Source organism: Sus scrofa, chromosome 6 (genome assembly GCF_000003025.6).
Source record: "Sus scrofa isolate TJ Tabasco breed Duroc chromosome 6, Sscrofa11.1, whole genome shotgun sequence".
NCBI classification, from domain to species: Eukaryota; Metazoa; Chordata; class Mammalia; order Artiodactyla; family Suidae; genus Sus; species Sus scrofa.
Genome location: NC_010448.4, coordinates 141,266,174 through 141,278,194, shown reverse-complemented (window position 1 = coordinate 141,278,194; position 12,021 = coordinate 141,266,174). Strand labels below are relative to the sequence as shown.

At 35.1% G+C, this 12,021-nt stretch overlaps 1 protein-coding gene across 2 annotated transcripts in view; it reads right to left on the bottom strand.

Moving 5' to 3' along the window:
• The window catches only part of NEGR1 (neuronal growth regulator 1), an 872,018-nt gene that overhangs the window by 374,220 nt on the left and 485,777 nt on the right, over nt 1-12,021 (bottom strand). The window lies entirely within an intron of this gene.

Sequence of the window (12,021 nt, the reverse complement as noted above, 5' to 3'; positions counted from 1 at the left end):
AAGTTCATAAAATGATTTTAACACAAGTTGGAGTATAATTAAAATTCAATAGCAATATATTAATTTTGAGTAAAGAAAATGGATAAAATGGTCTTTTACACTAGGTCCTAACTGCTTTAATTAAAACTTTTTACAAGCCTACCATATGCTCATCTATAATTGTCAAGGACACATTAGGTCTTGATTTTTTACAAAATCATTATTAATATACTTTTTCTTTATGCATATTTTAATAATAATTCAGGAAGAGCACTAAAATTCTAGTAAGCCCTGTTTGTATAAAAATGTAGTCTTAATGGACATGATCTTATATTTAAGGAGAAGTAAAACAAAATTATATCTTCACTGACTGCCAGGGTTCAAATGATCAACAGAACCACCTGGGTTCAAGCAAAAATCATGCTCCTTTCCACACGAATGTGCTGCATGAAGTATAACACTACTTTACATTACACCAGTTAAATACGTTATCCTAACATATGTTAGAACAGCGCCTGGGATGTACCAAGTGCTCAATAAATAATATAAGTATTAGTTAGACTCATACTTTCACATTACTTACTAGTGCTCTTCGTGAATCCTTATAGGATCTACTGCAATATTATTAGCACAATTTTGACCCATGGAGTCCCACTTCAGAATGAATTAGCGGAGTTCCTGTCGTGGCACAGTGGTTAACAAATACGACTAGGAACCATGAGGTTGTGGGTTCGATCCCCGGCCTTGCTCAGTGGGTTGAGGACCTGGCGTTGCCGTGAGCTGTGTTGTAGGTTGCAGAGGAGGCTTTGATCTCACGTTGCTGTGGCTCTGGTGCAAGCTGGTGGCTACAGCTCTGATTCGACCCCTAGCCCGGGAAACTCCATATGCTGCGGGAGCGGCCCAAGAAATGGCAAAAAGACAAAAAAAAAAAAAAAAAAAAAAAAAAAAAAAAAAAAAAGGAATGAATTAGAATGAAATTTATAACCAAAGTAAGAGCTGCATTTTCTAAGATGATAACCTTTAAACGTGCCCCTAAGTTGTTTAGACATAACCATTCTTGTAATACCTTTCCATAATACATGTAACAAGACACTGAAATCACTCAAGAAAAACACTAGAGAAATCTAATTCCTAAAATATAATTAGTCTTATGCCAATGATTATCTCTAAATTCAGCCCATTAAGGGGAAACATAATCTAGAGTGGTATTATTATTTCCCTAATGCTCCTGCTCTCTCAGAAAATCACCTTTCATTTAAAAAGAAAAAAAAGGAGTTCTCTTCATGGCTCAGTGGAAACGAATCTGATTAGCATCCATGAGGACGCAGGTTCCATCCCTGGCCTTGCTCAGTGGGTTAAGGATCCAGCGTTGCTGTGAACTGTGGTGTAGGTCACAGATACAGCTTGGATCTGCCATTGCTCTGGCTGTGATATAGACCAGAGGCTACGGCTCTGATGCAACCCCTAGCCCAGGAACCTCCATATGCCACAGGTGCGGCTCTAGAAAAAAAGAAAAGATCTTTTATGAAATGCTTTGAAATGTTTGGTGGGTTCTTGTTTTCTGTTTTATATGGGTAAGCACTTTCCTCTGAGAATAATGGATTATCTCTTATATTGATTCATCATATCATCAGGCTCATTCTTTAGCCTTATATTTGTCCTAAAATACTGAAGATTTTCTTGCTTTCTATATTCAAATAGCAGGCATCAAGGATTCTGAATACAAACAATTCCAAATAGCCCACTTCTAACTGGATAGAAGTAGAGGGGATTTTGGAACTAGACAAATGAAAGTTAAAATCATAAAGAAAACTCTCAGAACAAAGAGGCAATTTTAACTGTATATATAAATTATTAGTGTGCAGTCTTATGGTAAAAGTTTAACTTGCCATGATTATGTAGATTCATTCATTATATAATTATCCATTATGCAAAGCCATTATGGAAATTCACAAAAGCTCCACATAGAGTGCAACTCTACAATGGGGCTAGAACCAGAGTTTGCAATCTGAAGATCTGGTATTGTTGAAATGTCATCAGCATAAATTGCTAGTTTTACTGAATTTTTTCTTCTCAACATTAAAGAGCAAAGTGCAGTGTCAGGATTGCAAACCTGAAAAAAGAGCCTTAAAGAATTGTAGTGTTTGGGGGACAGGCTGCCAGCTTGCAAGGAGCACACACATACAAACTCTTCATCATCTCACCCTTGGTGTTGGCCCAAACACAAATATTTCAAAGACAAATTTCTTTCACAAGAGGGGAATGACAGTGGGATCAAGAACACAAATAGAAAGTAGTATTTTCTAGTTAGTTCCTGTGATGACTTGAAATAGTTTCAGAATTATTTTAAACAACTGATTTCTGCAGTGTTCATGGTTTTTAGATATTGTTTCCATTTTTTCTGCCTATTTTTTCTGCTAATTAGTAATTAGCATTCTCTATCTTAAGATTATATGTAAGTATCTTTAAAGGTTATGAGAAATTTAATGTTTTAAACCTGTATATTATGCAGCTGGAAACCAAAATGTAAAATCCAAGCCTCTTTTAAAATATCTAATGCAGAAGTCAACAATTTTTTTTTAAAGGACCAGAAAGTAAATGGCTGAGGTTTTGTGGGTCATATGGTGTCTACTGCAACTGCTCAGCTTTACCACTGCGGTATGAAAGTAGCTGAGGACAATATCTAAGGTTGTGAATGTGGCTGTATTCCAACAACAACAAAAACAACATCTAAAAATAGACAATAGGCTAATTTGGCCCACAGATCTTAGGTTGCTAAAAAATGATCTAATGAATCCTTGACTTTGTTTACTCTGTTTACCCTGAAACGTCTCTCATTTAAAAATCTTAAAGTCCTTAAAAATCTCTTAGTTTGGAATAATATGTTTTATCTTTGATTAAAAGTTTATGCTAATATTCCATAGCAATATTTATGGAAAACATGGAAAATACCATTTTTTATTTTTCAAAGTTTCTATACTTTGATCCACATGATTTCCAAATATTGCCTTAAGGCCACTTTAAGTCTACTTGAATGTAAAATAATGACTGCTCTGTTTTATTAAATTTAATATTTTATCCTAAGCAAAATATTCTTTATGAATGAAGGTAAAATGAAGACATTCTCAGATGAAGACTACTAAGAGAATTTGTCTCCAGTGCACACACTATTAAAAAAAAAGGGAAAGGAAGTTTGCCAAATAGAAATGAAGGAAACAGAACATTGAGAAGAAAGGAAGAACAATGGCAAAAGTAAAAAGATCGGTAAATACAAAATACTTTCCTTCTTTTGAGTCTTCCAATATACACATTTGACATGTGAAACAAAAACTATTCCACTGCCCGATGTAGTTCTCACTATGTGGAGAAAAATATTTCACATACGTATATTAGAAAAGTGGGAGAGTAGATGGAGGTATGGCTTCTCTAATTCACTGGAACTAGTAAAATGTAAATACCCTCACACTATGATGAGTTATGTATGTATGATGTAGCTCATAGAGAAAGTACTAAAAAACTATTCCAAGAGACACACTCAAAAATACTACAAATTAAACAACATAGAATTCTAAAAAGTGCTTAAGTGGAGTTCCTGCTGTGGTTCAGTGGGATATGGAACCGACATAGACTCTGTGAGGATGTGGGTTCAGTCCTGGCCTTGCAGGATCTGGTGTTGCCTCATCCATGGCTCAGATCTGATGTTGCTGTGCCTATGGTGTAGGCCACAGCTGCAGCTCTGTTACAGCCCCTAGACTGGGTACTTCCATATGCCACAGGTGTGGCTGTACAAAGAAAAAAAATTTTTAAATGAAAATAAAAAGTGCTCAAGTAACACAAAGACAAGAAAAAGAAAGCAGAGAAATAAGGGGGGAGGGTACAAATAAAACACAAAAGAAAAAGACATTAGACATAAGCCCTCATGAATCAATAATTAAATGAAAATGGTCTAAATACACCAATCAAAATGCAGAGATTATTACAGTCTATAAAAAATATGACTTATCTGTATGCTGTCTGCAAAATACTCATTTAAAATATAACAGCAAATGTGGGTTGAAAATTTGTAAAATGAAAAAAATAAAACCCAAGATTGTTCATAGCATTGTTTATTTGTTATAGCCCCAAACTGGAAACAAGCAAAGTATTCTATAATACATTCATGGTTAAAAAAATTATAGTACACTCATATCACAAAATATTACTCAGCAACAAAAAGGAATAAACTATTGAGTAAAATGCTACAACTCAGATTAATTTTAAAAGCAAAAGGGCCAATTTCAAAAAGTCATATACTAGATAATTTCATTTACATAACATTTTATAAATGATAAAATTAAAGAGATAAAAGACAAATTAGTGGTTGCTGGGGCTAGGGATGGTGTATGGTGAAGGAGTTGATGCGACTCTAAAAGGACAGCATAAAGTAAATCTTTGTGCTGAGGGAACAGTTCTGAATCTTAATTGTACGGTGGCTTTGCAAATCAACTCAAGATGAAATGATACAGAACTACTACATTGCACTAATATCCTTTCCTAGTTTTCGTCTCATACTACAGTTATAGTTGATGTTACTAATGGAAGAAAGTGGATGAATGGAAGAAAATGGATGAATGTGGAAGCTCTCTGCTTAACTTCTTAACTTCCTGTGAGGTTGTAATTATTTCAAAGTAAAAAGTGGAATAAAAGAAACTCATATTAATTTGGGGCAATTTATTTAAATAATCTTTGTTCCATGTTATATGCACAATGAGGATAACAATACCCATCTCACAGTTCAGTTTTGAGGCTTATGAGACAAGTATATACAAGAACCTCCCATTTTTTCTAGAGTATATAAAGTAATGGATACATGCCACTTGAACCATATTAGCTAAAAATTTCTTTGTTGCAAGATGCTCTTTACATTAATGGAATTCCAACATAGTAATGGGGGGTTTCCTACCACTAAGCAGTTATCTGACATCAGGTGGATGTCCTATAATTCAGTTCAATTCTGCACAACCCAGAGAGAGCACTGGATTCCACAGATTAAGGGCTCAGTACTATAAGATTTCTTTGCTCTAACAGTAACCAGGAGCAAGGCCAGTTTATCATCTGTGCTTGAAACTGAACAGGCCCCTGTGAGGCCCTCACTGGTACAAAAGCCTCTCTTTGTCCCCAGCTTCTTATCTGTAGAAAAATGCTTTGGTTCTGGTTCTCCTATGCCTTCCCTGAGTTCCAAAGAACAGACTCATGCAGTTACTAATTAGAGTAGCAAGAGAATGCAGAAACAAAGGAAAAGCAAGTCAATAAACAATAGGTGATAAAAGAGTCTTAGTTCCTCCTCAAGGAATATACATAACAATCAGATGCATATCTTTGAAGTTATGCAGAGAATAAGATCCCCTCTGCCCAGGTGGATGATGGTAACTACATGCTAACCCCAAGCACACAGACCTCAGACTGGCTGGAACCAGAAGGCTGATGATTAAGATTCCTAAAACACTATCTTGATACCTCATCACCAACTATCAGAAGAAAGTCATGCACTCTGTAGCTCACACACAATGTTGCCTTTAAAAACACTTCCTTGAAAGCCATCAAGGAAATTGGGGTCTTTAGAGGATGAGCTGCCCATTCTCCTTGCCTGTCCCTGCAAAAAACACTATACTTTCATTCATCATAACTTGGTGACAGTAAAATGGCTTTGCTACATGGCAGGTGAATGGACACAAGTTCGGTTCAGTAACATGCTTCCCATCAGCCATAGATTAGAGGTTCCAAAATGACCCCATCTTTCGGTTTGCTAATTTGCTAGAACAGCTTACAGAACTTAGAGAAACATTTGATTAGACTATTGGTTTATTATGAAAGTATGTATCAGAAAGAGCAAGATAGAAGAGATGCACAGGGCAAAGTATGGGGAAGGATGAGGGGAGGAGCTTCCATGCTCTCTGGGTATACCCCTCTCCCTGAATCTCCACTTGTACACAAAACCAGAGTTCTCCAAACTCTGTTCTTCTGCATTATTTATGGAACCTTCATTACATTGGTGTGACTGATGAAATCGCTGGCCATTGAGGATTGATTGAACCTCTAGTGGCTCTTTCCTCCCTAGAGGTCAGTGGAGTGGAACTGAAACTTCCAACCCTCTAATCAAATGGTTGGTTCACCTGGTAACCAGCCCTCAACCTTAGGTCTGCTCCAAATATCACCTCATTAACATAACAAAAAATACCGTTGTCACTCACTATACTGACAGGCTATTCCAGCAGCCCAGTACCAGAACTGGCATGAAGATCAAATACATATATATATGTATATATATATATCTCACAGCATAAATCACAGTGACACAGAAGTGCAGTCATATTGTAGGTAAAAGGGAAATAAAGGGCTGATTCATATTTAGGTGTATGTGTGTGTATTTATATTAGGAAGATAAAGGAAGTGGGGAGATATCAGAAAGGAAATACTTTTTAGATGTAAATACATCTGTCAGTACCTTGTTATCTCTTCAAATTTTGATTTCTATTTCTAAGAAGCCATGTGGGAAGCAAGGGCAGAGAGCAGCATCCATTAACTCTGCAGTACTTATAGAGCCTCTGCTTTGTGCCAGGCTTCATGCTAATCAATAATGATTGATTAAGCAAAAACGATCAGTGTCAAGAGATTGATTTCAAAAAAGGATGACTTGATCTTTGTTGAAATGTGGACAGGATTGTGTTAATAGAGGAAAAGAGGTTAAAGATACAGGAAGAAAGGGTATTTAATGGAATGAGGACCTGACAGTAAGGAAGGATGGATGGAATCCCGAAAAAAATAGGACAAAGAGAACTTAACTGAACAGTCTATCTTTAGTTAGGCAATAACCTTAATTCCTATGGATAATTTGAATGAGACTATCCTTTTAAAAAGCACTAAGCATAGAAAAATTAAATGAAAAAGTGTTTGAGATGCACAGCCCAGTGTTCATGCTCGTATTTTTGAGTCAGAACCAAAAGAATACTTTGCTAGACTATAAACACCAGCAGGGTAATGTAAGAATATCTCTGGAGATTCCAGATATCAAAGAATAGGAATGAACTAGGAAGCAGAGATTAAGATAAATAGCAATGAATAATAAGTGGAAATATGACAGAGGCCTTCAAAATGCTTCCATATTTGTTATCTATAATCTATTATTTTAAAATTTATCTTTTTAAGTTTTCCTATTGTTTTTCTGACTGGATCTAGATTTAAGATTGTGATTAAGTATTTTACTTTATCTTTCTATTCAAAATCAAATGCCTTGTGTAAACTTGTCAATGTTCTCTAGAAGTTTTCAGTGAGTTTCAGTTTCATGATATCACAACTTTTGAGAACAGCTGTGTGAATTGCATTCAAGGGCTGTAATAGCTCCATTTCAGAAACAGGCTTGGAAATTCCACTTGGTCAAACATTCAAATACATTTCAGTAGTAAACTAATAGCTAATATTATGGATTTACTCTAAGTCATGAATTCTGCTCAATGCCCTATACTATTCCACTTAATCCTCATAACAATTCTATGAATTAAGTACAATTAGTATCACCATTTTATATTTGAAGTTTAAGGACTTAACAATGTTGTCTAAGATCTTACAGTTATAAGAAGAAGAGTTGGGTCTCAGACCTACTTCTGACTGACAAGTTCATGATCATAATCACTGTGCTATATTGGCGCCATCTGATGCCTAATACATTATTGGTAGAAAAGGAAATCATGTATCTTATAGAAAGAATTTTGAAAAGAATGTGAAATTTTTCTAAATAGATAAGGAACCAGTCAGATTAATTAAAACAGTAGGATCTCTTTTAAATAAAGATATGCAAATATATCTAAATCTCTAGTGATAGAATAATTACCTATATTTTCTTTGATATAATTTTCTTTACTATCAATTGTATAAGTACCCTTTGTTTACCTACCAGGTCCAGGCCCAGTTCCAGTATTGCCTTTAGATAAAACCAAAGAAAATACGATCTACCTCCTGTACTGAAATTATTTTTCTTGTGGTTAATAGACTATCATAGGAAGTATAAGTTTCTGGTAGATTTACTATAAGGTAGATAGATCAACAGAGTTATGTATTTTAAATCAACATGTTATCGTCTTAACTCCTATGCATATGGTAGCCAACTGTTTGAAGTAAAGTAAAATGGTCGATTCCAGATCTGGGACAGGAAAGACATAGAGGGAGCCTGGCATGTTATGCCAGAAAGTAGGAAAGTGCTAAAAAAAGATGATGTCATATCAAAACGACACGGGAGTCAGAATGAAATGACACCTACAGGCCAACCAAATCAGGGACAATTTAAGCATCAAAATAATCATAGTAACGTTATAAATAGGTTTAAAAAGTTGGGAATCCATGAGTACCTGCTATAATAAATAATTAACCAAACAGCTAAATAACAAATAAGGGAAAGTGAAGTTTTTTTTTTTTTTTTCAGTAGAAAGTCAAGTACTAACTGATAAAAACAAAGATTGTTGAAGCTAGAAAAATCATCATTTTGTAATCATCACAGTAAAGACTGATTCATCGAAGAAGCACTGATATGCCAAATCCAGGAGAAAAGTTGACAAGTAATGGAGATCTGCATGCTAAGTGTTAAAACTCTTCCTACTGCTTATTGATAGCGTGATAAAGAAAATAAGGAACTATACAATGCAGAAATCAGACAACACCTTGATTGGGAAAACAAAATTAGCATCACAAATGAGGTATGGATGAATATCCTGAGCTTTGGATATCATTCCCTGAGAAGTTACAGCTTTACTTACTTAATCACAGATGGGCATAACTGAATCTAATCATGAGGAAACATGAGTCAAACCCCAAATGAGAAATTCCCTATTTTTTAAAAAGGATTACATGCGTTGTTGAAAAATGTCAAGGAAGACTAAGAAATTAGTCCTCAGACTAAAGAGGACTAAAGTAAATACAACTTACAAATACAAAATACAACTAAAGTAAATACAATTAAATATAATACTTGGATTCTGTAGGAAAAGAATGCTCTAAAAGGAGTTCCCGTCGTGCCACAGTGGTTAACGAATCTGACGAGGAACTATGAAGTTGCGGGTTCGGTCCCTGGCCTTGCTCAGTGGGTTAAGGATCTGCGGTGCCGTGAGCTGTGGTGTAGGTTGCAGACACGGCTCGGATCCCACGTTGCTGTGGCCTGGTGTAGGCCGGTGGCTACAGCTCTGATTGGACCCCTAGCCTGGGAACCTCCATATGCTGCAGGAGCGGCCCAAGAAATAGCAAAAAGACAAAAAAAAAAAAAAAAAAAAAAAAAAAGAATGCTCTAAAGGACGCTAATCCATCAGTTGACCAAACTGGAATATGGATAATAATGGGATAAAAGTATAATACCAATGTTAAATGTACAAAAGTCAAAAACTACACTGTGGTTATGCAAGAAAATGTCCTTTTTTTGGAAATACATACTGAAATAACTAGGGAGAAAAGGGCCTGATATATGCAAGTTGTTCTCTGCAATAATTCAATAAAACAATTTTCTGCATACTCTACACACGCAAATGGTAAAGCAAATGGGAAAAATGATGGATAAAACTGAATAAAGGACATAGGGGTACTTTGTGTTATTTCTGTAGCATTTTTATATAAATTTGAAATAAATTTCTACATATAGGAAATATAGAAAGAAATCATTAGTATAAGTAACTCTAAGGAAACTCATATATCCAGAAAAGTATCAGGAAAGATATTTTAGGTAAAGTACACTGAGTTGTTTGAACAAGTAGAATGGCAACCCCATTTGGTTCAGGTGATGTCTGTGATGTGGCTGAACCGTTAACCTAACTTTTCCAGAGTTTAGGGAAGCTCCTTGGAGCTACTTTCCTGTGACCATCATTTTTTTTTTTTTTTTTTTTTTTGGTCTTTTTATGGCTGTACCAGCTGCATATGTTAAATTCCCAGGCTAGGGGTCGAATCCGAGCTGTAGCTGCCACCCTACACCACAGCCTCAGCAATGCAGGATCTGAGCACATCTGAGACCTACACCTCAGTTCACAGCAATGCCACATCCTTAACCCACCAATCAAGGCCAGAGATCCAACCCGTATCTTCACGGAGCCTAGTCCGGTTCGTTACCACTGAGCCATGATGGGAACTCCCAACCTTTTTTTTAAAATGATTTTTAAAACCGAATAGACCATGAATGAGTCAGCAAGAATTACCAAAGGTACTGATAGAAAAAAAAATCTAAACGAATCACACATGTACAAAAACTAGTCATTACTTCTAATATCGACAGGAAGTCTATTTGTATCTGTTTTTAACACAAAACACTATTCGCATGCTGATACCTGAAATACATTTTCTTTTGTGACAGAGAAAAAGAAAAGTGAAGAATATGTAAAATATTGATTTTTGGGGGGGTAAAATACAGACACATGAATGAAGTTTAAAATTTTGCTTTCAAATATATAGGTTGAAGAAAGGTAATAGAATTATCAACGAGTTAAAACACATTGCTGAGTATTTGAATATAGATCATTAACAACTTATAGTTTGTAATTATTGGAAGCATGTATAAACATATCAGCTATAAATAGCTATTCATTAGATAACAGTTAATATTTACGCTAATTTTACTCATTTGCTCTGTACTGTACGATCAGAAAAAAAAAATCTAGGCACAGTTTAACTTATAAACCCGATCTGTCTTCTTTCAGCTTCATGATGTTATCCACTATCATTATTCTAATAACTTCACTAACCAACATGCATGGTATTTAATTAAACTAAAGTGTATCCAAGCACTTAAAAAAAAGAATCTACATAATAAAAAGCACTGCAAAGCAGGATTATATCCAAAATATTAATCTTAAATTACATGAAAATGGAGATTATGTGCTTCATTCTCACAAAAATTATATTTTACTATCATATTTAAATCCCTAGAAGAATGATTAAGAATCAGCCTTACATTTGCATATCACCTTAGACTTTTTAAAGCACATTTATGCTTATTATCTTTTTTCAGTCTCACTATGGCCAGGGATTTTTATTATTCGATTTTTGGAAAGTAGGAAACTAGCTGATGGAACTGAGGCTAAGAAATTTGCACTAGGATTTGCTGAACTGATGATGGATAAGGAAGCTGAAGTTGAAGCACATGTATTCTAATTGCTTGTCCTGAGTTTGTCTTACCTAAACCCCAGGGACAGTCCAGTCACGAAGTCAGTGCTCACATATCAGTTTCATGATTCTGTAGCCACTCTAGAGAGTGAAATGTGGGCAGTCAAGAGAACACTCCTGATTCAGAAATATTATAGGGGCCATAATGCATATTATATAAGTATATATTGCTGTTATATTGATTTTTCTCACATTAATAGTAATACTAAGTGTATAATATGAGTAAGTCTCATTAGACCTACTGCATAAATGAGGAAACTGAAAGACACTTAAGGATAAGTGATATTAAAGAAAGCATTAGCAGATGAAATGGATGTTCTAATTGTACTCGTTCTGTGCCTACATAAAATGTACCTCTATGATTTCTTTATGATTTCTTTAAAAGTGATTTCCTCATACAAGCCTAGTTCGAGTTATTTGTACCAAAAATGTGAAACAAATAAAAATCATTTATTCGTTTATACAAAATGCGGTGGGGTTCTGTTCATTAAAAGTACCATTTTTATTTCCATGGTACATTTAAAAGTTCAAACATTTAAATTTTCACAAATTGATGATTCGGTTAGAGTTGCGACTGTGAAAACAGACCTGTTTTGATGATGATTATTCCAAATTTCCTACAACTGGTAATTTCTTTAGGAGGATGAGCCCTGTATCCGAAGCACCAGATGCCAGATGAGCATGTTACATCCCTTCATTTCACCTAGCTATGTGATCTTGTGTAAGTTACTTAAACTCTTGGGTTCTTAGATCCGTCATCAGTTAAAATCTAATTCTAACTGCCAAATCCTTGATTCTGAACTGCAGTTTGAAATTAGACCCAGCAACCTCATAATTTGTATAATTTCATTCTCCCCTGATTACCTTAGCAGT